Genomic DNA, 25151 nt, shown 5'->3' with positions numbered 1-25151 from the left:
ACAATATTAAGGGTTTGCCTTCATCAAGATGTGTTCCCTAAAGACCTCCTTACTGTTCACTGGCATACATTCATAACTCCTGGGTGCTCTCTGCATCTCATCTGAGATCCACAGAAAGTAAATTACTCAATTCTAGGTATTTTCACCCAACTCTACCAACTCCCTGGGGCCAGAGAGGTTTACAATGAATCAGGAAATGCAATAGAAAAAATAAATAATATATTAAAATTCAAGAGGTCTCAAAGAACCAAATTACAATTCTATTTTTTCCTTTCCACAGCACAGAAAATCTGTTAAGGAGGAAAGTAAAGAATAGCAGCACAATGCCTTTTCATTGGTAGCACTACGAGTCTTCCAACTGGGAGCACCACAGCTTTCTAAAACAGTCCTGTTGACTAGAATGTGCTGCAGATTCTGACCCTGTAGCAACTCGTCTTCAATTAATCACCAGATCAGTTTATACAAAAAGGGCTCCCTGAGAGTAGGAAGTATGAAGAGCATTGTGGCCTCTCCATAAAATACTTAAAATAGTTCAGTAATGTGCGATCCTATGCCTGTTCAGACAGAAAAAAGTCCCATAACTTGCAGCATTCCCCAGCGAGCCATGCTGGGTCTTGTAGGACTTTTTTCTGTGTGAACAAGCATTACCTTAATAGGGTAAGGAAGAATATACAACAACCACTTGAGAAAGTAAGATTGTTTCCTTTAAAATATTTGATTTTCTTAAAAAAAAATCATAGCTCTTAGCAAATTGGTTTTAAATGAGATAGAATGTTGTTTTAAAGAAACTATACATCTTAATGCTATATTTCCATCTAATTTTAATTTTGCAGAATAGCTACTTGTGGATGTAGAGAAATTATTAAAATCCTTTATATAAACCAGAAGATTTAGATTTTAATCCCATTACAATCAGTGGGAGTTTTTTAAATCCCTAGCTGTTGTTTTTGGCTTAGTCCCTGAACCCCTAACTAATTATCCTAAGATGTCATTTAAAGGTTACAAAATCTGAGAAAATATGTATAGTGTTATTTAGACATATTTAAAATCAAATCCTCTCTATGGTGTTAGGAATTCATACATTTAAGTACTTCATTCTTGATCCAAAATATATTGGACATTTGCCTTGAGGGTCCTTAATGCTCCTTTGTACATAATGTCTAGATTTTCCTTCTCATCTTCTCAAAGCTTAGAGGCCTTCTTATCTTCTCTCCTTTCATCTTTTTAGACCTTGTTCCCATTACACTGTTGAACATGTTATCCTCCAGTAAACTAATGAAACAGTATTTTAGTTTGCAACACTGTTTCGGTAAATACCAAGAACTTCTCTCCTGCTGTCCCATATTCGGCCTCTCTGCAGACTATTGCCACATATTTTGGTAAGGTATTTTAAAATGGGAAAGAAATGCAACAGAGAACAAAAATGCAGCATTTATGTTCATTATTATCTGTATGTACAGTTTGTATTCAGATATATTTCTCCTAAACTAGCAGTAGCCATTCCATCAGGCTACCTGTACTCATTGCCATCCAGCTGGTTGTTGTAAGAACTGTAAACACAACCAGTGCCTGAGTTTGTTTTTTTCCTCCTCCCGCTCCTCCCTTTTTTCCTTTTGTGTCATGCCATTTATATTATAAATCTGGCTAAAATAATGTATTTTTAAAAAATGGATCTGTAAGCTGCTTTGGGAGCCTTTTCAGCCGAAGAGAAGGGCAAAAATATTTTAATTATTGTTATCCAATAGTTAGCAGTTGGAGTTGCCAGATGGCTTCTGCATTAAACATTTTCCCACACAGGGTTAAGTGACTGCAGATCTTGCTTGCAAGCAAAAAGATTTAATAAAGTTGTGGCCCTAGATCACCAATGCAATGTATTTCGTTTCATTTCATTTCACCAGTGCAATGTATTTAATTTAATTTCACCAATGCAATGTATTTCATTTCATTTCATTTCATTTCATTTCACCAGTGCAATGTATTTAATTTAATTTCACCAATGCAATGTATTTCATTTCATTTCACCAATGCAATGTATTCTTATTTCACCGATACAATGTATTCAATGTATTTTGTTTCATTTCACCAATGCAATGTATTTCATTTCTTTATTTCCTGGATCTGGTCACAAGTGCATATAGTGCTTTTTGAGCAACTCTGAGCTACCTTAAATAGGAAACAACTGAGAAGTACCATAGAACATTCTGAAGTTCTGTAGTTCCCCTCAGGGCCCATCAGTGCTGGCTCCAGGTTTTGGAGTGCCTTTGGGCAAGACATCTTCAATGGTCTCCCACCCTGAATGAGTCTACCTTCTCACTGCCATTGTCACCAGCTGCTATTGCTTCTCCTCACCCTCTTTCTCATCTTTACTACCACTTGCTTGTAGCAGCCATATCGGGGGTCAGACTAAGTAGCCTCATGCAGTCTCATGCTTCATGTTCTTGCTGAGCTCTTTCTCCCTTGAATATATTGTTATAAGCTGACGAGACACAGGAATTCCTTGTCTTGTCAAAGGTCATACAACTGTATATCTTGTTCTCTGCTGTTCTCTTCTGTTCTCTCCTTATCATGGCTACCCTATAACCCAGTTCTTGTATTATAAACAATAGTGCTAAGAGAAGAAATGTTGAGGACTGCAACCCCACGCAGGAGGGAGAGGAGGAGCCGTTTCATATGTGTCACAATGTCTATAAAACCAATGTGCTGATATATTTCGGGGCTTCTGGCTCTTTGGAAATGATTCCAGCCTTAAGCCCGCGCGTTAAATAAAGAATCTCTTTTTCCTTCACTCTGTGGTCTCTCTGACTCTGGGTTCTGCAACATAAATGGTGCCGTGACTCGGATGTGGCAGGCTCTGAGCCAGACAGGTGGCATTTGCCTGCTCTTGATCGCCGCACTGGGAAGACGAGCTTGGCGCATGCCTCCCTTTCTTGGCGCCACCGACCTTTTTGTCGAGTGAATGGGAGAAAGCCTGCCCTGGGATCGCCCAAACGGTAGCGAGCGGCAAGAGAACCTTGGGAAGCGGAGAAAGGAACTTGAGCCCTGCCTGTATCGCAGCTGCAATTGAGTTGAAACCCACATTGGAAGCCTTCAGGAGAAAGGCAAGTATATGGGAAAAAGAGGGCCCTGCCTTTAGGGAGAAAGGCCACTGGGCAGAAAAAAAGAGGGCCCCGCCTTATGAAGAAGGTCAGTGTTGGTGGTATACATATACAAAAAGAACCTACTCCTTGCGGGTAGAAGGGGGGCCTGATCACACCCCCAAGTGGGCGCCAGTACCCAGCACGCCAGTACTCAGTAGGAAGCTGAGGAAGCTGGGGAAGCCGCTTTCCGCTCTGGTAAAAAGTGGGAAAAGTGGATGGCAGGGACATATGGATGTAGTGGAGCGCGCTGAGAGAGGGGGGGGGCAGGAAAATTGCCCACAGCGTTCTGAGTTGTGCAACTTCATCATCTTGCCTAATTGAGATGAAATCCCTAAGAAATGGAAACTGAAAATGAAGACCCAGAAGATGAAGGCAAAATAGAAAATAAAGGTGAAGAATCAGCCCCAGAGCACAGGCTAGACCCCTCTTCGAGTGAAAAGTGTGCCATAAGACTGTCCCAAAGCAGAATGAAGTGGAAAGACCATGTTGAAGATCTCTGTCAAGGTAACCGTGTTTAGCTTTGAACTGTGTTAGAATTGCATAGAGCCTGTAGCTACTGACCATCAGCTATATGATTTCTGAAGAGCGTAACCATTAAGCTTTTGCCGTGGGATTCCCTGCAATGAAGAAATCTCACTGATTTAAGTGTCCAGTGTTACACTGCCTAAGTGTGTGTGCTGAAGAGACCGAGGAACCAGACAGCATGTTCCTGGCCAAGCCAAAATCACGCTACTACCATGCTCCTGAAAGCTGCAATAAACTGTGTAAGCTGGGAGACCCAACCTGATTGAGAAAAAAAGAAGATATTGGAGCAACTGTCTTAAAAAACAATGAGATCTGTGTAGCTGGCTGGCTGATGCTGTCAGTGATGTTACAACTTTACATTAAGACTGTTTTCCTGTTTGAGACCCCGGCGAAGAAAGCTGACCCGAGTTATTTGTTGCCCGTGCCAAAGCAAGAATTTGGCTGCCCTGTACCTCATCGTGTCCTGTTTTAAGCTTGGGATTTACAAATACAAACAAACTGAGAAGCTTGCCTTTGAAGTCCTGCAAATCACCCCACCGCCTCCCCAAAGATTAATGGCTGCCTGAAAAATGCAAGTATAAGGCGATGCCCATCACCCCCCAGCGTCCTGAGTTTCGGCACTCAGTGTTTCATTGCTTTCGTGTACCAGGTTAGAAGAAAAAAAAAAGAGTAAGTTTTTAAAATGTCTGTGAGAGAATCTGACAGAAGTAAAATAAAATTTACAGAGGAGTTGCCCAGGTTAAAGTGTCATGGCTAGAGAGCTGAGCTGTGCCGCTCTGTTTAGACAGAGGCCTTGCTAAAAAGTTAAAGGCCCTTGTCTGTCAGAAGGGGTGTAGGGCCACATTTCCCCTTTTTAAACTGATGCAGAAGTGGAGAGCCTTTGCTGGAAATATCGCATCTTCATTGCCCAGAGCCTTCTCTGTTTGCCTCCATCAATGTCTGGGCTTTTTAGAGACACTCTGCACATGAACTAAAATTTTAAATTGTCAAAGACTTGCCATGGACAGTGCTGTGAAGCTTTGGATAAACTTGAACTCTCATTGCTGTAGACCATGTGTCTGTGTTTGTAGTCAGCTCAGCGTACAGCAGGCTGAGTTTGATCTATAACTTTTAGATTTCCTTCTGCCAGAACTCATGCAGCATAGAGTTGCCAATGCAAAAATGGTGACCTAGAACTCTTTGCGTGTGTGGGTATGCCCGTCCCTTGATTTTAATGGGCCCTGAGCTTTCAGCCAGAAGAGCAGTATAATTGCTGGATCTGCTCCATCATGCCTTACCATGCAAAAAGTGTTTTCCATTCATTGTGTTAAATCGCAGAAAAAGTTTGTTGTATATATTTTATGATTTCTTAAATATCATAAAATATATGTGATATTTGCAGATTAGTGTTAGTTGCAACTCCAAATAATACTAAGTGTGGTTCCCGATGGATGACAAGGGGAGAAAAGACAAAGGTAAGTAAAAAAGAAGTAAATAGAGAAAGTAGAAGACAGATAGAGAAGGAGGAAAAAAAAAGAAAAAAGAAAGAAAAGGCAAGAGGCAAAGAAAAAAAAAACATTTGTAGAAAAGAAGCATGGCCACAGTTGCCCCCAGGGTAAATTAAAAGCAGCTGATTGTGCCTGGAGCTTATTACCTGGGGTAAAGTAGCCACAATAATGTAATAGTTCTTTAAGATGAAGAAAATGTAACTAGAAGGAGAAGAAGAGCCTATCCCAAATGCATGTCATTGGGACTAGTGTAAGGCAGAAAGGTTTAAGTAAGTGAGTTTAACTTGAAAAAGACAAATAAAGAGACAAGGCTGGTGCATGGAGCAGAAAGTTTTATGTAAAAAGTTTGACACATGATCTGCAATACAGACAGATCAGCAAAGAAAAAGAAAGCAAAAGAAAGAGAAAAAATTTGTCTTCCCATACTAATGAATAAAAGTGTTATCAAGCACTTTGGGAAGCGAAGTTGTTTACAGGAAGCTGTGCCTGAGAACCAAACACTTCTAGCCTATGCTGAAAATGCTTACTAGTGTTGTGCTGCCTCATGGGTAACATGTATGGTATAAAACCCATTTAGCCCAATAGTTCATGGTTCAGAGAAGCTGTCTGATCCAACCATTAAGTACGCCTGTGTGCTGTAAGTTACCCAATAAAGTCTCCTTGTAAGTAACCCCCCCCCACTGGAATCCCAAAACACAAGTGGGGCTAGAGCGCCTCACCCAGTATCAAACCCTGCTGTTAGAAGCCATGAAAGCAGGTATGAAGAAGTCAGTTAATATGACCAAAGTGTCTAAAGTGCTGCAAGGTGCCACCGAGGCCCCAGAGCGTACTTGGAGCGTCTTTCAAATGCCTATCGCCAGTATACCCCCCCTCCCTCAACCCAGAGGCCCAAGAAGACGTGGATGAAAGAAGAAAAGAAGAAGACCCGGCAGAGGCAAAAGATTCTTAAAAAAGAACCAGTGTGCCCAGTGTGGACAAGATGGACATTAGTGGCATGAATGCCCAAATAAAATAAATCAAATACACAAAGGAGAAAACCAAAGGGGCCAGAATGGGCGAAGAGGGAGACAGCTTGAGAGGGGCCGTGACATTGACTGTGAGGGGCCATGACATTGGCTTCATGATTGACGCTGGAGTGGCATCAAGAGCAAGCAAACGTTAGCCTTAAACAAGAAGTCCAAACACTGAGCGAAGTTCTTCAAGCCCAGCGTCGCTTTGTCTTAAAAAAATAAGCCATTCCCATCACAGAAGCTCATTCTTTCCAACCAAGAGTTAAAGTATGAGTTAAAGAGGGAAAAATAACCCTTTGACTCCCAGATAGAGAAGACTGAAAACTGTCATACTTTCCACCCCCGCAGCTATGAAAGCAGCTGGAGTTAAACCCTGGATACATTGGACACGAGTCAAGAGAGCGAGAGGGGGAGAGTAGACTGTAAACAGAAATCCTGAAAATCCTTTAAAAATCATTCTGAAAAAGCAGTAAGAAGACTCAGGCTAGACCTTACTGTGGACACACTGGGAGACTGTCCCCCTGCGTACGGTCAGACCTGCAACTGGAGAATTGAAGAAGGGGACTAGACCCTACTGCAGCTTGCCAGGTGAATAGCTGCCCAGCGTACGGTCAGATCCCAAAGAAGATCAAACATGCGTGTTGTAGTGTTAGTAGTGTTGCATTGTGTTTCCTTAATAAGGTGCAAAAAGGGGGGTCTGCCCCTAGAAAGAGAAGTTTGTCCCAGCGATTTGCTGATAATTACTAGCTTCACCTGGCTAACATCACGAGAGTAAAACATTTTTGCTTGCCAAGAGGTATACCTGCAAACAGGCTTATTAGCTCTTGCCTAATACCTGTCTGTAGACATCCTAGGAAAATTCAAAAAGAAACCATGTTAAGAGTTTATGGTGTAAGTTTAACTTATTCCCAAAATGCTAATTGGGGCGTGGTTGCAAAGATCCTACCCCCTACAGAGTTCACTCTACGCACCCCCATCGTTGCTAAAACAAATGCTATGTGTGCACGAATGCTTAATTGTCAAAAATTTTCCAGAAAATATAAAGCTATCCCTGGCCCCCTTCCACTGTAATAAAATTCAAAACATATCTTTTAATGATGCCCACATACTTTTGCCTCATGGATGGTTTTAGACATGTAGTTCCCGCACTTGGTCATTCATTCCTGCCACCTTGTCTAATAATCACCCATGTTGCCTCAGCCGCCAATTGAACTGGTGCCAGTTCTTCCCCTGTGGCCCGAAAAAATCCGTCGATGGCAGCCTCGAGCACTCCAACTAACTAAAAATTGTAATAGTCATGTACAGTTATATTCTGACTCAGAAAAATTGGCCTTAGCAATGTCACTGGTTAGGGTTCCAGGTTTAGCCTTGGCTAATGGTCTAAAGAACTCTCTGGAAAAGACCCTGATGCTGGGAAAGACTGAAGGCAAAAGGAGAAGGGGACGGCAGAGGATGAGATGGCCAGATAGCATCACCGATGCAATGAATATGAACCTGAGCACACTCCGGGAGAGTGCGCAGGACAGGAAGGCCTGGCGTGCTATGGTCCATGGGGTCATGAAGAGTCGGACACGACTGAACGACTGAACAACAACAACAATGGTCTAAAGATCAACCAGTTAGCTTGCAGCTTAGCCAAAAGCATAAATGCCACCTCATGAGCATTGTCATTGTTAAATAAAGAGTTGCGTGATCTAAGAGGTGCAGTTCTAGAAAACAGAGCTGGTATAGATTACCTCTTCCTTCTTCATCATTTAAGTTGTGAGACACACCAAAAGCTCTGTTGTTTTAACTTAACTGATAATGGCAATGCTGTAGATGAACAGATCAACAAGCTGCACAATATAGTAGCTAACAAAACAATAAGACAAAACAATTAGCTAAATTAGTTGACCCCTTGGCTTCCAGATCTAGCTGGCTTAAAAGCATTGTTCATCCTAATTCTACCAGTGTTGTTCATAAAAGTTCTGTTATGTCTCTGCGTTCCTTGTCTTATGCGCTGTTTAACCAATCTGTTTTATGTCTCAGCTAGTAAAACTGCTGCCCCCTACGCTCTAATAGCCCAACAAGAGGCTAAGTAATATGTATGTCACAAAAAGCTTTGTATAGTTATCAGAAATGCTATAATTGTAATGAAATTATGCATTTAAGGGGGGAATGTAGCAGCCATATCGGGGGTCAGACTAAGTAGCCTCATGCAGTCTCATGCTTCATGTTCTTGCTGAGCTCTTTCTCCCTTGAATATATTGTTGTAAGCTGACGAGACACAGGAATTCCTTGTCTTGTCAAAGGTCATACAACTGTATATCTTGTTTTCTGCTGTTCTCTTCTGTTCTCTCCTTATCATGGCTACCCTATAACCCAGTTCTTGTATTATAAACAATAGTGCTAAGAGAAGAAATGTTGAGGACTGCAACCCCACGCGGGAGGGAGAGGAGGAGCCGTTTCATATGTGTCACAATGTCTATAAAACCAATGTGCTGATATATTTCGGGGCTTCTGGCTCTTTGGAAATGATTCCAGCCTTAAGCCCGCGCGTTAAATAAAGAATCTCTTTTTCCTTCACTCTGTGGTCTCTCTGACTCTGGGTTCTGCAACAGCTTGCTTGTCAGGCAGAGAGCCAGTGAGCAAGTAGGCAGTGGCAGCTACTGTTCCTCCCCACCTCTACCATTCTCAGGGCCAGAGTGAGAGGCAGGAGAACAAGCAGGTTGCAATGGTGAAGAGAAGGAGCAAGTCCAGGGGGCTCATGTCATTGGGCCCCTTCTGGTGTGTGGGCCCTTGGCAAATACACAATCACGCCTACCTTTGACGCTGGCCCTGGGGCCCATTCACACAATTCATGTTTTGTGTAAAGGGATAATTTTGCAATGATTCCTCTGACAGAATTTTTGTAAAATGTATTGTAGCAATAGTGCAGAAATAATGGACCTACATATATGACCCATTATTTCTGGTAAGGAAAATAGTTTAAGTACAGATCAGTTCTTGTAACATTAACATGTATGTCCAGTGCTTAGAGCATCTCCTCAACACATTTTCTCAAGTTGGATGAAAATCCTGTCCTGAGAATCTTCCTAAAAGTGATTTCCTAAAAGGATGAGTTTGTGGAAAAGTGCTTGGCTTTGGACAGATATTAATACACTATTGCTGCCTGCAGCCCAGCCGATTGTGGTATGGATTCAGGTGGGCTGGCTCCAAGTGGCAGCATCCGCAGGAAGGACCAAAAGTAGGTGCTGTGCATTCACTAACTCACCCACTGCTTGACACGAGCTGTAGCTGTGGTCCATCAGGGTGGGACCAGTGGAAGTGGTAGAAGGCAGCGGGGGAGATAAGTGGCTCTGAGGAAGCCAGTGGAGGAATGAGGGGGTCACTGGAGAGAGGAAAAGGGGGGAGCATCAGAGTTCTTGAAGGTACTTTAAAATCAATGACTAAGGGTGCAATGCTATGCAAGTTTAGACAGAAAAAAGTCCTACAACTCCCAGCATTCCCCAGCCAGCATTGCTGGCTGGGGAATGCTGGGAATTGTAGGACCTGTCGAAATGTGCATAGGATTGTACTCTAAACGCAATGGCTCCCTCCATCCCATTTTGAGATGTTCCCTTTTTAAATGTCTAGTTTGGAACAGAAGCTTTCCTTCTCCACACATTTCTGTTGACCTGCTAAGATGTCTGTTTAGCCTTGGCCATTTCAGTTGCATTGGGCAGATCTGACTCTCTTGGTCTCTGCTCACAGAGGGACTTGTTCTGCTTCATTATTGCTGAGGTGGGTGCTAAGGTTGGGCGCTATGGTCCCAGCAAATGTTGCTTTTTATTTCTGTTGTGTATGGATGCTGATGTTTTCGCAAAGCATTTGACCTGTGTCAGCAACGATGCTTCAGAGTACAAAGGCTAAAAGATAGATACAAGGTTTTGCACAATACATGGTAATTTACTTACTTTTCTGAAATGTTAAATTGGTAGTCTTATGAACACTATTTCTAAATGGTGTTCTGTGCTTTTTCATTCTCTCTGTGTATGTACATTTTTGGTTCTTTAAAGATTTTCAAGGGTAAAACAAAAAGGGAACTATTAGAAATATTAGAAAGCTGTACATTTATGTGATAGTCACAACAGTAATAGCTTCTCAAAGACTTGGCCTTTAAACAATTAAATGCACAGGCTAACTTGGTTTTAACTTGGTTTGGCTTCCCAAATTAATACATCCATATATTGATTTATTAGCCCCAGGGAAGGAGACCAAAGGTCTTTATTCAAACCATGTTCATGATGGATTTTGTGTATTTATAGAAAGAACAGTACCCTGGGGTCCCCTCCCCCTGCGTTTGCTGCTATCATTAAATTAGGAATAGAAGTTCTTGTGCTGAGGATCCTTCCCTCCTCTATTGCAAATGGTGTGTGTAATAATGTGTGTAAGAGCATATGCACAAATATATCAAAACTAGGAGTTGCAGCATATATTTCCCTAACAGGGTAGGGTAGATGGGGGGGGGCAATCTACATTACAACTTTAAACTGGTTTCAAAGTCAAACCTGTTTTTAGCGATTACAGCTACCAAATACAGGAATTCTGGGAATTGTAGCTCTAGGAAGAGGGGCCGCTTGGGCAGGGGACAGTGGTCTCTAGCGAAGAATTCTCAGTACCCTCATGAAACTGCAGGATCCCTTTAGATAAACCAGTTTGAAACCAAAGCTATGGCAGCCAGTACGCCATTTGCACCCCTCTCTTTTGCCGTAATAGGCTACGTAAATATTTACATAGCCTATCACGGCAAAAAAAAGGGAACGCAAATGGCGGCCGCCATAGCCGCCGCCATTTGCATTCCCTTTTTTTGCCGTGATAGGCTACATAAATACTTATGCAGCCTATCACGGCTTCCACAGGGGCACAAATGGCATCCCTGCATTAGCCGTGATAGGCTATGTAAGTATTTACGTAGCCTATCACAGCTATAATGAAGAAGTGAATGGCATCTGCGGCCACCATTCGCAAAGCAGCACGAACAGCAGAAGGTAAGTGTTCCGTTTCATGCGCCTTTCGTGGGGTGGGGGGTGGGGGGGCTTCGTTCCGCCATGGATTTTGGGGGACTGAATGCACTGGCATTTGGCCTCACCGAGATCTGTGGCGGAATTCTCTGACATCCCTAGTATTAAGAGTTTGAGGACTATGAAGGTTTGAGGCCTACAGAGACAAAAGGGAAAAAGGCCAGGCTTAGAGGCCTGGAGTTTTTTGTTGGGAAGGGGTGACCCTGAGAGAAGTAGTTTTATTTTTCTGGTTAAGTGTCAGTTTCATTTCTCCACTTAAGTTTCATTTCTTCAGGTTTGAAGCAGTACTTTCGGTTTTGAGGGAGGAGGATATATAAAGGCAGTGAGAGAGCCAGTAAGAGCAGAGATAGCCAGAGTCTGAAGTGAGAGCAGAGTCTGAAGCATTAGCAGGAAGAAGCATCCTAGAAAAGTCTAAGGACAGCTAGGGTAAAGGAACTTGCATTTTGTAATGTTTATTTTCTTTGAAGGCCTTTTGCATCGCTCAGCTCTATTGTGTAAATACCATTAGATGTAATTTGCTAGCATTAAATTTACTAGTAAACTGTTGTGGTTAAACCCTGTATCTATAGTGTCAGTTACCTAGGGATGTCAGAGAATTCCGCCATGGATCTCAGTGAGGCCGAATGCCAGTGCATTTGGCCCCCTGAAATCTGTGGCAGAATGAAGCTCCCTGCCACCCCACCCCACAAAAGGCGCGCAAAACGGAGCAGTTACCTGCTGCCGTTTGCGCTGCTTTGCGAATGGCGTCTGTGTCTGCGGCTGCCATTCACTTCCTCATTATAGCCGTGATAGGCTATGTAAATAATTATGTAGCCTATCACGGCTAACGCAGGGACATTTGCGTCCCTGTGGAGGCCATGATAGGCTACATAAGTACTTACGTAGCCTATCACGGCAAACAAAAGAAAAAAACAGCAGACGCAAATGGCGGCAGCTACAGTGGCCGCCATTTGCGTTCCCCCCTTTTTTGTGTGTGGCCATTTTAGCCTACGTAAATATTTACGTAGGCTATTACGGCAAAAAAAAAAAAAGGAATGCAAATGGTGGCCACTATGCCATTTGCGTTCCCCCCCTTTTTTTTTTGCCGTAATAGCCTACGTAAATATTTACGTAGGCTAAAATGGCAAAAAAAGAAGGGAACGCAAATGGCAGCTGCCGTAGCCGTCGCCATTTGCGTCCGCTGTTTTCTTCTTCTTCTTTTTTTTGCCATGATAGGCTACATAAATATTTACGTAGCCTATCACGGCAAAATACAGGGAGGCAAATGGCGGTGGCTATGGCAACCGCCATTTGCGTCCCTGCAGGCTGCCCAGTGGCTGGATGTCTGGCTACGGCCGGAGAGAATTTCAGGGGGAGGGACGGAGCGCCTGCCTCCCACCGTGAATGTCATCCTTCAAAAAGGTAAGTGACTTTCGTACAACCCTACAGTTACCCAACATCTACAGCCTAAACCCCATGTTATGGAGAAGAAGTTTAAAAGAAGGAAGGTGGGACTCTCAAGGAAGCAAAAGATTCTTAAGGGGTTGCTCAAGGGGTCCAGGTCATAAGTGGAACCTTAACAAGGACCAAAACAGACATTACTTTGTATGTGTGTCTAGCAGCTACATATTTTGTCTTTGTTTTTACTTTAGAGTAGGTGCAGGACCCCCGATCTGGACTGGGACCCTAGCATGGGGGGTAGCGGGACTTTTAAGATCCAGATTACAGCCCCTACACCTACTCTAGAGGGAAAAAAGCTGAGTTATGTGCCTGAGGATCCCCACCCCTGTCATGGAGTTTGCTTGTGTGTGTGTGTGTGTGTGCACTACTGAAAATGTTACTTGTGGACAGATGTGAGAGAACATAGGCTCTCCTACACTGGAGGCATTCAAGATGAAGCTGGACAGCCATCTGTCAGGGATGCTTTGACTTAGGGATGGCGGAGAAATCCACCAAGGACTCCAATGAGGCTGGATTCTTTAGAATCTGCCCCCCCCCCGGAGTTCGTGGTGGAACGGACTACTCCCCCCTGAAATCCTCCCCGGATGGACCCTACCTGCTGCCGGCCGGTCCGGGTACGTCCACTGCTGCTGTCCATCCGCTGCCCCGGACAGTGGCTGCAAATGGCGTCCGGCGTAGGGAACGCCATTTGCATCCCTACTCTTTTTGGTGATAGGCTACATAAAGATTTACATAGCCTATCACAGCAAAGAGCAGGGATGCAAATGGTGGCCCCTACGGATTGTCTCCCCCCACCGTGCAGATGCCTGGACCGGAACGGTAAGTGGGTTTCATACACCCCGACTTGACTTGGATTCCTGCATTGAGCAGGGGGTTGGACTCGATGGTCTTATAGCCCCTTCCAACCCTATGATTCCATGATTCTATGATAGGAACATAAGAAGAGCCATGCTGGATCAGACCAAGGGTCCATCTAGTCCAGCATTCTGCTCACACAGTGGCCAACCAGCTGTTGACCAGGAACCCACAAGCAGGGCATGAGCGCAACAGCACCCTCCCACTCATGTTCCCCAGCAACTGCTATACATAGGCTCACTGCCTTTGGTACTGGAAGTATCACATAGCCATCGATAGCCATAGTAGCCATTGATAGCCTTTTCCTCCAGGAATTTATCTAACCCCCTTTTAAAGCCATCCAAATTGGTGGCCATCACTACATCCTATGGTAGTGAATTCCATAGTTTAACTATGTGCTGTGTAAGGAAGTCCTTCCTTTTAACCTTGTAACAGACCTTTTCCGGATGCTTAAATCATCAACATTTAGTATACCCGGGTTTCAATATAGAGCACACTCTATAATCATGAGGTTCTAGAAACAAAATACATACTTTTTCTCCCATTCTGATTAGATGACTCACCAACCTCAAAAAGATTACTTATTAATATTTCTGGCCGCTTCCTTTTCTAACTAAAGGCTTTTACATTGAAGAAGTCATTAACACTGAAGAAGTCATTAACACTAATTTCCTTTTCCATAATTAAAAGTTTATAATACTGCATCACCTAACAAGTAAAAGAAAGAGCCATGTGCCATATTAATATTGCATGGTAACAATTCATACATGATAATGATTCAAAGTAAGAACACTGGAAGTCAGGCCACCTTTAAAAATGACTCTGTTTTATTCCTGAACTTGCTTCTATCTTGTTGTTTCTCTTTAATTCATGTCTGCATTTAGTACTACTTTTCTCTTGTTCCCCTGAGTCTCAATCTTTTCCCCTAATTTTTAAACTTGGTCTGTGTTTCATTTAGCCTAAAAATAAAAATAAGTATACTAAAATTTTATATATTATTAAAATAGCCTACATCAAAGGAAAATATGAACCTTTTTGACTCAGTCAATCACTTCTTGTTACAATTAAAGGTGAAGAAACGAGGGGGCAGCATTTGCTTTAATCATCGCCTACATCTTTGCAAGAATGAATACTAATAAGTCTGAATTCTTTGTAATTGCGAAGAAGTAGAGTGGGAGAAGACTTTTACCTACAGAATGACTATGCTGTCTAGAGGTCCAACAATATTGGACAAGAACTGTATTTCTAATATTTATTGTTATTTATTTACTGCATTTTTATCCTGCTTTTCAGACAGCTATCGTTTCCCAAAGCAGCTCACATCAATAAAAAAGGGAGACAGGCTCTGCCATCAGGCATATTATCTAAAAGGACAAGATGCACAAGGAAAGAGAAGGAAAAAGGAAGAGGAGGAAGACCAGTTTTTCAGGCTCAGAACTTGGGGGTGAGCTGTAAGTGGGCACTGAAATGCACTTTGGGCCAGGCTGATCATCCCTTGCTGGTGTTCTTCCTTGAGGCTGTTGTTCTTTTGGCTCATAATGCTTTCCCCCTACTTCTGCTGTCCCAGGGCAACTGTCAGTTGGAGCTTATTAAGAACATAAGAGCCATGGTGGATCAGAGCAAGGTTCCATCTCATCCAGCATCCTATTCGCACAGGGGCCAACCAGCTGCCTGTGGAAACCCAGAAATAGGACATGAGTGCAACAGCATCCTTCTGGTTGTGTTCCTCAGCAACTGGTATTCATAGGCATACTGCCTCTGATACTGTAGGTACCATATAGCCATCAGGATTAGTAGCCATTGATAGCCTTATCCATGAATTTGTCTAATCCCTATTGTTCTTTCTGGCAAGTGAGTTCCCTGTTGCTGCTCCTTATCTGGCTGATAGATGAGCCAGGTTGGCCCACCCCTTTTTGTTGTTGTTCAGTCGTTAAGTCGTGTCCGACTCTTCGTGATCCCATGGACCATATCACGCCAGGCCTTCCTGTCCTCTGCTCTCTCCCGGAGTGTGCTCAAGTTCATATTCATTGCATTGGTGATGCTATCTAGCCATCTCATCCTCTGCCGTCCCCTTCTCCTTTTGCCTTCAATCTTTCCCAGCTTTTCCAGTGAGTTTTCTCTTCGCATTAGGTGGCAAAATATTTCAGCTTCAGCTTCAGTATCTGTCCTTCCAATGAGCACTCCGGGTTGATTTCCTTTAGGATGGACTGATTTGACCTTCTTGCAGTCCAGGGGACTCGTAAGAGTATTCTCCAGCACCACAGTTCGAAAGCATCAGTTCTTTGGCGCTCAGCCTTCCTTATAGTCCAGCTCTCACAGCCATACATTACTACTGAGAAAACCATATCTTTGATTAGATGGACCTTTGTCGGCAAGGTGATGTCTCTGCTTCTTACTATGCTGTCTAGGTGTGCCATAGCTTACCTCTCAAGGAGCGAGTGTCTTTGAATTTCATGGCTACAGTCACTGTCTGTGGTGATCATGGAACCCAAGAAAATAAAATCTGTCACTGCTTCCATTTCTTCCCCTTCCATATGCCAGGAAGTGATGGGGCCAGATGCCATGATCTTAGTTTTTTAATGTTGAGTTTCAAACCAGCTTTTGCACTCTCCACTTTCACCCTCAACAAGAGGCTCTTTAGATCCTCTTCACTTTCTGCCATTAGGATGGTATCGTCTGCATATCTGAGGTTGGGCCCACCCCTTGGCTTGATGTTATTCCTGGTAAGCAGGGGGTGGATCCTGATAGAGGCCCTACTAGGTCTCCTGACTGATGATGGCAGAAGCCAGCATGTGCTTCCCTTCTGCTCTCCAGTCCCAGGTCCTAGAGTTAAGCTAGCTGGTTTCAATTTGTATGGTATTTTCTAAGTGTGAAACTCCTTGAGAGACACCATATATTCAGGACACATTGTTGATTCTTATTAATTGTGTCCATTTACCTTAGTGCACTGATGTTTGTGGGGTGGCCTCTCTAGGATGATATGCACAGGAGTCCTATAAGCACATCAACACAGCATACATGCAGCATTGTCCATATCCAACTTTTGCTAGCTTATATTTTATCCATTGACTTTCATCTCCTCCTCTTCCCTTCCAAAGTTGATCATTGAAATGTTTAATGACATTTTAATATGGCTACATAATATTTTCATTATATGCTCTTTTATGACTAAAGGCATGAAATGATACGAGCAGAAATAAGGATGTAACATCCCATTTTCCTAAAGCTATTAAGTGTATTGCAACAACTTCATATAACAATATGCTTCCTTCCTTTTCTTCCTTTTCATATTCTGTTGGCTGTAACAAAAAGGGTTTAAAAAAAATCTCTTTAGGTTATTTTGTGCAATAAAATATGACACAATTTACTTGCTATTCAGACATTACAAACGCATGTCTCTTCATGTCCTGCTAGGTTGCAAGAAGACCAATTTTGCATTTTGTAGGCTATGAAACAGTTTGTAAACTGTAAATGGGACTTATCTCTGCCCTTCTACTTACACTTTAGAAACAGAACATTGCTATTAAGTTGCATCAAAATCTTACACAAATGGAAGGCTGCTCTTGTCACATAACTTCCCTACATCCCTCCTCTTCACTGCACCCTCTGAAAGGCTTCTTTGGGAGAACCCTCAGGAAAGACCCCGGATATGCCATTACTGAAAATTGGCTGCAGACTGCAGTTCGTTTTAGGGATGTCGGAGGATATCAGGTTGGGGCTTGAGCTCGGCGATTTCTTGCCAGCTCAGCGATCTGGATGCCAGTTGGCAGATCCTTGTGCTTGCTTGACTTGGTGTGTGCCGAGTTCAGCAAGTGCAGGGATCCCCGCTTACCCACAGGCACTATTTTGCATAGAAATCACAGGTAAGCTACTTGCACAAATTGAGATTTCTGCAAAATGGCTGCTGTAAACAGTGTAATTTATGCAAATTACAATAATTTTGCATAAATGGTGCTATTTATGGCCACCATTTTGTGGAAATCATGAGCTATGTAACTAACTTACCCTCCATTTCTGTGCAAAATGGTGGCTCGTGGGAAGAAGAGGAACCTCATGCGGCTCACTGGGTGCCTGCGGACTGTCCGGCAGCTCGCCCAGCGCCCTGAACAGGGTCAGGTAAGCAGTGGGGACCTGGTGAGCGGCATGGGGAGTGGGCGCAGGGGAGTCCCCCAATCCCTAGTTGGTTTACAAACTTTCAAAATTCAGAGGATTTTCAAACTTCGAAATCTGACGTGTTAAAATTTGACCATTTGAATTACGAATAATTTTGACCCCCAAACTAGATATTAACCTCTTTATTAGTTGGATGAATGAAGTTAATATAAATCTGAACTAAATTTTATTCAAGTTATCTATCACAAACTGTTTGCTGTTAGCTAACATATACTGTGAAATACTAACTGCTACTGCATGCCAGCTGTCAAATGTTGATGGCTACATGTCATCCACCATCAAAATATGGACTGCTGTTGCCAAGTATTGCAGCCTGTAAACTGCAAACACAGAACACAAATTCCTCATTCTAGCCAGCATCACTACCATCGTGGAACCAAGCTTCTGTGCATATACTCCCAACTGTACAGTGAACCATTCACGAAACCAGGTGACATACACAGGATTTCTCTCTCTGGACCAAGGGCAGCTGCTATGTATATGAAGACCTTTCAAATATGCTAAAATTACATTGGTCATGTTCAGGAGGGGAAGTTGAATTCATGCCTTCCTCCCTGCTGTTTTCCTGCCAAGCAGCTGACTGAGTGGGATTTTAGCTCTTCTGAAAAGGATTTTACAGCCTCTGTATCACTGATGCTGAAGGAAGGATACATCTCTTCTGGAAACTTAAAAATATTTCAATAATGCTAGAGTAACACTTGGTTAAATCCCTACTGACAAGATATGAAGAAATCACATATAATTTAATTCAGGATTATCCTTACAAATGACTTTTAAGCACACCAACCTGTTTGTGTATCAGTCCCACAGGAAAACAGGAGGCAAAAATGAGATTCAACAAAATAGTTTGACAGGCAAACAGAAACTGGACTAATAGATATATGCAACTGGGAAAATATTATTTTCTGGGAAAATATTATTTTTTGTTTTCCAGAAACAAGTACCATTACGTAGTGAAGAAGAATCACATGCATGTTGCTATGGAAATTTCCCATGTGTTCATAGGAACCACCTCAAATGACATTTTCTCTTGTAGCCAGGCATGATCATTAAAAGAAGTGCAAATGGGGCAGATCCTTTTCTGATTGCCTTGTGTGTATTTTAAAGAGACACGTGGCTGAAACCCACATCTATGCAACATCAACAAGGGCATGGAAAAAATAGTTTGAAGTTGCCCTAGGAGTTTTCTGCTCTATAGTTAGGCATGGAAAATCTATCCACATGCAGATTGGTTCAGACATAATGTTACTGTCAGGAGCGCCCTGGCAGCTTCTTTCAGTCTACTCCAAATGCTAACTCAAGACACAGACAAAAGAATTCTTTTCAAGGCTTTAATCCTTTTACAACTTAATGACTCTTTCAGATGCTAATCACCAGTGACTAAGCAAGGAACAGCAGAGTAGCCTATGCTCCAGGTTAGGCAGTCGGTCCCCATTTGAAGGAGAATCATGGGAAGACCCTGAACTTATGGGCTAGGGAGAGTTCCTCCCTCTTTCCTTTGGGCCCTCGGGACACGACCGTTGCTTGTGCGCCAAATGAGTGGTATGCCTCCTTTCCGCACCCTCCAGCTGTCAGCGCTCCTGGCATTGAGCGTCCAGCAACTCTCTCGCTGCCAGGGTCACTATCTTTCTCAGGAATGCTGGCTAGGGCTGTCAGAGAATTTCTCCACGAATCTCCGGGAGGCCGAATGCCAACGCATTCGGCCCCCCAAAATTGGTGGAGAAACGGTCTGCCCCCCCCACCTGGGATGGGACTTACCTTGAGCGAATGTCCCTGGTGGCGGTGGCTCCCGGCGGTGGTTCGGCGACGGTTTGGCAGCGGCGGTCGGTCTTCTGACCAGCTGCCGCCACCGCCATTTCCAAGGTGAAAAACAACAACAACAACAAATATGATAGGCTACGTAAAGATTTACATAGCCTATCACGGCTAGATTTTCAAAAAACACCATGATAGGCTACGTAAACATTTTTTAAAAAAGTGCGTACACAAATGGCGGCGCCCATGGGTGCCGCCATTTGCGTACATGCTTCCCCCCCCCAAAGTCAGCCGTGATTAGGGATGGACGAAAGTCCCTTACCTGTTCTCGAAGCTTGCTTCGTGGTGGGGGGAGGCGCTTTGGTTCTCCCCCCGAAGTTCAGGTGAGGGGGGGAGGCACCCTGCCTCGCCCGGCCGAAATTCAGGCCGGGGGGGAGGCGCCCCATCCCTCGCCGGTGAAATTCAGGCTGGGTAGGAGCGCCCCGTCTACCTGGCCATGAAAAAAAAAGTAAAAATAAAAAACAAAACACACACACCCGTGATAGACTACGTAACGATTTACGTAGCTTATCACGGCTAGATTTCCAAAGTCAGCCATGATAGGCTATGTAAATCGTTATGTAGCCTATCATGGGTGACTTTGAAAAAAAAAAAGCGCGTACGCAAATGGCGGCTCCCATGGGGACCGCCATTTGCGTTCCTTATTTTGGCACGTCTAGTCTACGTAAAGATTTACGTAGACTACGGCAAAAATAAGGGCAACGCAAATAGCGTTCCCTTATTTTCGCCGTAGTCTATGTAAATCTTTACGTAGACTAGACGTGCCAAAATAAGGAACGCAAATTGCAGCGCCCCATGGGCGCTGCCATTTATGTACGCGCTTTTTTTTTCCCCCAAAGTCACCCGTGATAGGCTACGTGACGATTTACGTAGCCTGTCACGGCTGACTTTGGAAATCTAGCCACCTATCACGGGTGTTTTTTTTTTACTTTACTATTTTTTTTTTGCAATAGTGGCGGCGGCAGCCGGTCGGGACCCACCACCAAGAGGGACATTCGCTGAAGGTAAGTCCCATCCCGGGGGGGGCGGGGGGCCGGCGGGAATTTCCCCAACACTTTCAGGGGGCCGAATGTGTTGGCACTCGGCCTCCCGAAGATTCGTGGAGTAATTCTCCGCCAACCCTAGCTGTGATAAGCTACGTAAACATTTACATTTACGGCTGACTGCAGGCCAGGGACGCAAATGGCGGCAGCTATGGCCGCCGCCATTTGTGTCCTGGCAGGAGAAGGGGTTTCATGGCCGGAGAGACGGGGCGCTCCCCCCCGGCCAGAATTTCGGCGGGGAGGGACAGGGCGCCTCCCCCCCGTCCAGAATTTCGGGGGGAGGGACGGAGCGCCTCCCCCCCACCACGGAGCAAGCTTCGGGATCAGGTAAGTGACTTTCGTCCATCCCTAAGCTGGCAGGAGGAATCTCTGCCAGCTGCTGTGCCTGTGAGAGATGAGCGCGCTCCTCTCCCACAGATTGCTGTTGCTCCTCAGAATCAGAACTGCTCTGGGGTTCTATCGGCTCAGTTTCCACCCTGACAGTTACTTACATCATGGTATAATGTTCTGTTACGTTCCATGGGGTTTTATTGGCAAGAATACTGGAGTGGGTTGCCATTTCCTTATCCAGTGGACCACATTTTGTCAGAACTCTCTTCCATGACCTGTCCATCTTGGGTGGCCCTGCACGGCATAGCTTATGGCTTCACTGAGTTACGCAAGCCCCTTCGCCACAACAAAGCAGTGATCCATGAAGGGGATCATGAAAAAGAAATGCAAGAAAGCCAAGTGGCTTTCATGAGGCTTTACAAGTAGCTGAGGAAAGAAGGGAAGCAAAAAGCAAGGGAGAAAGGGGAAGATATATCCAACTGAATGCAGAGTTCCAGAGAATAGCAAGGAGAGACAAGAAGGCCTTCTTAAATGAACAATGCAAAGAAATCGAGGAAAACAACAGAATGGGAAAGACTAGAGATCTCTTCAAGAAAATCGGAGATCTCAAGGGAACGTGTTGTGCAAAGACGGGCATGATAAAGGACGAAGAAGGCAGGGACCTAACAGAAGCAGATGAGATTAAGAAGAGGTGGAAAGAATACACAGAAGAAGTATACAGGAAAGATCTTAATATCCCTGATAGCCATGATAGTGCGGTCAGTCACTGAACATGAGCCAGACATCTTCGAGAGTGAAGTCAAGTGGGCCTTAGGAAGCATGACTAACAACAAAGCTAGCGGAGATGACAGTATTCCAGCTGAGCTATTTAAAATCCTAAAAGATGATGCTGTTAAAGTGCTGCATTCAATATGCCAACAAATTTGGAACACTCAGCAATGGCCGCAAGACTGGAAAAGGTCAGTTTACATTCCAATTCCAAAGAAGGGCAACGCCAAAGAGTGTACAAACTACCGCACAATTGTGCTCATTTCACATGCCAGCAAGGTGATGCTCAAAATACTACAAGCTAGGCTTCAGCAGTATGCGAACCGAGAACTACTGGAAGTACAAGCTGGGTTTCGAAGAGGCAGAGGAACTAGAGATCAAATCGCCAACATTTGCTGCATCATGGAGAAAGCAAGAGAATTCCAGAAAAACGTCTATTTCTGCTTCATTGACTACGCTAAAGCCTTTGATTGTGTGGATCACAACAAACTGTGGCAAATTCTTAAAGTGATGGGAGTACGAGACCACCTTACCTGTCTCCTGAGAAACCTGTACGAGGGTCAAGAAGCAACAGTAAGAACCAGACATGGAACAACCGAGTGGTTCAAAATTGGGAAAGGAGTACGACAAGGCTGCATATTGTCACCCTGCTTATTTAACTTATATGCAGAGTACATCATGAGAAATGCCGGGTTGGATGAATCAGAGGTCGGAATTAAGATTGCTGGGAGAATTATCAACAACCTCCGATATGCAGATGATACCACCCTAATGGCAGAAAGCGAAGAGGATCTAAAGAGCCTCTTGTTGAGGGTGAAAGAGGAGAGTGCAAAAGCTGGTTTGAAACTCAACATTAAAAAAACTAAGATCATGACATCTGACCCTATCACTTCCTGGCATATAGAAGGGGAAGAAATGGCAGCAGTGACAGATTTTACTTTCTTGGGCTCCAAGATCACCGCAGACGGTGACTGTAGCCATGAAATTAAAAGACGCTTGCTCCTGGGGAGGAAAACTATGGCAAACCTAGACAGCATAGTAAGAAGCAGAGACATCACCTTGCCAACAAAGGTCCATCTAATCAAAGCTATGGTTTTCCCAGTAGTAATGTATGGCTGTGAGAGCTGGACTATAAGGAAGGCTGAGCGCCGAAGAATTGATGCTTTCGAACTGTGGTGCTGGAGAAGACTCTTACGAGTCCCCTGGACTGCAAGGAGGTCAAATCAGTCAATCCTAAAGGAAATCAACCCTGAGTGCTCATTGGAAGGACAGATACTGAAACTGAAGCTCAAATATTTTCGCCACCTAATGCGAAGAGAAAACTCTCTGGAAAAGACCCTGATGCTGGGAAAGACTGAAGGCAAAAGGAGAAGGGGACGGCAGAGGATGAGATGGCTAGATAGCATCACGGATGCAATGAATATGAACTTGAGCACGCTCCGGGAGACTGCGCAGGACAGGAAGGCCTGGCGTGCTATGGTCCATGGGGTCATGAAGAGTCGGACACGACTGAATGACTGAACAACAACAATAATGTTCTGAGAATGAGCCATGGCAAGGCTCAGGGTCACATGTGTCTCCTCTCCCCTCTCCATTTCCTTTACACATGATGGGAGGAGACTGACACCTTTCACTTTCGAGTTTGAATAAACCACAGTTTCCCATTACATCTGAACTTGGGAAACCACGATTTATTCTAACTGTGGTTAGTTCAGACAAAACAGGATCTGAAACTACAGTTTCATTCTGGTTTCTTTGAACAAACCGCAGTTAGGATAAACCGCAGTTTCATGAGTGCAGACATAATGTATTTATTAGCGACATTTATATCCCACCTTTCTTCCAAGGAGCTCAAGATGGTGTATATAATCCTCTTCTCCATTTTATCTTCCTGACAAACCTGTGAAGTAGGTTAGGCTGAGAGTCAGTGACTGGCCCAAGGTCACCCAGTGAGCTCCATGACCAAATGAGGATTAGAACTCAGGTCTCCCAAGGCCCAGTCCAATGTTCTAACCACTATACCACATTGGCTCTTTTGGAAACTGCAGTTTATTTAAACCCCAAAGTGGAAGTTGTCAGTCTCCTTCCTTTGCACATGAAGAAGGAGAGAGACTGGGGAGGCATGTGAGCTCAAGGCTTGCCAGGGCAAAAATTAGCATATGTCTGAACTTGGCATAGTCTTTCTAAAGGCAGAAATGAAAACACAGTGTACAAGTAGTCAAACTAGATCCTGGCCAGTTAGTACTTTCCTGAAGTCCTTACACTGCAGTCCTCTACTTTATAAATTGGTGAGTGGGATTTCTAGCATTCTTTTTAAATTTGTGGCAGTCTACATTAGGGATGTCATGTCAGAGAAATCTGCAATAGTTTTAAACAAGTTCGGATTTCTATGAATTCGATCTGCCAATTCTGCAGCGGAACAGCTTTTTCCAAGTTGTGTGAATTCCACAGACTTGCAGACCATTTTTTTAAAAAAAACTCTTGGGGGGGTGGTTTGTACAAATGTGCACTTGCACTAATGTGCACTTGCACTAATGTGCATTAGTGCAAGTAGAATGGAATTCTTGTACATTCCTAAAAGAAAATCCGATTCTGTCAATGAGCAGATGATGGAATGAAAGACTCCTGACAATCCATGAAACACACACAGGACAGATTTAACAAAATCCGTATATCCCTAGTCAACATGTCACAGGCCCACTAATATGTATTATTTATATGGTTCTCTCTATCTTTCTTGCATGTCTTGCCTTGCTAATTCAAATATGATTTTGTTTCTTCATTCTCATCTGTGTTCTAATGTAATTAAGCCATTGATAAGTCTGCATCTACAAATGTATTGGGAAAATTACATTTGATATAAGGGGGAAATGAAGCTTACTAATTTAATTCTTTAAAGGCGCAATCCTATGCATGCTTAGACTGAAAAAATCCTACAACTCCCAGCATTCCCCAGCTGGCTGGGGAATGCTGGAAGTTGTAGGACTTTTTTTCTGTCTAAACATGCATAGAATTGTGCCCTAAAACACTTTGGAGTGTCATGGTTAAAGTGTTGGACTAGAGCTGGGGAAATCCAGGTCTAAATCCCAACACAGCTGTGAAGTTTACTGAGTGATCTGGGCCAGCCACCATCCCAGAACCTAACCTACCTCACAGGGGGTTGGATCAAGATGTAGTTATGCTTATAGTAGACCCATTGAAATCAATGGGACAAGTTAGGCATGACAGACTTAAGTCCCATTGATTTCAGTAGCCCTACTCTAAACATGCTTAAGTCTGGATCCAGCCCAATGTTGTTATGAAGATAAAATGGGAAGGAAAGAACAGTGTATACTATACTCCACTGAGTCCACTGGGGAATGACAGGACAAAATGCCACAAAAGAGAACTCCATGCATATAATCTCAACTTCATGTAGATATTGAATCCATCAAATCTCATGCACCATCGTCCCCTCTTTTGTCACTTCTGCCCATTGACTCTGCAGTTTCTACTTACAACTCACCCCTTTCTGCCTCCCCACATC

The 25151-nt window shown here is 43.8% G+C and overlaps 1 long non-coding RNA gene across 1 annotated transcript; it reads left to right on the top strand.

Moving 5' to 3' along the window:
• Positions 1-3456: 3456 nt before the first annotated feature.
• On the top strand, positions 3457-22444 carry LOC146347165 (uncharacterized). The gene is made up of 2 exons (XR_014789855.1): positions 3457-3641; positions 22334-22444. It is a non-coding gene; the product is annotated as an uncharacterized LOC146347165 (long non-coding RNA).
• The last annotated feature ends 2707 nt before the right edge of the window (positions 22445-25151 follow it).

The sequence above is a fragment of the Heloderma suspectum genome, chromosome 4 (genome assembly GCF_057233095.1).
Source record: "Heloderma suspectum isolate Gila_16-S chromosome 4, 16-S_ref, whole genome shotgun sequence".
NCBI classification, from domain to species: domain Eukaryota; kingdom Metazoa; phylum Chordata; class Lepidosauria; order Squamata; family Helodermatidae; genus Heloderma; species Heloderma suspectum.
The sequence above is the reverse complement of the archived record's forward strand: the minus strand, read 5'-3'. Positions and strand labels throughout refer to the sequence as shown.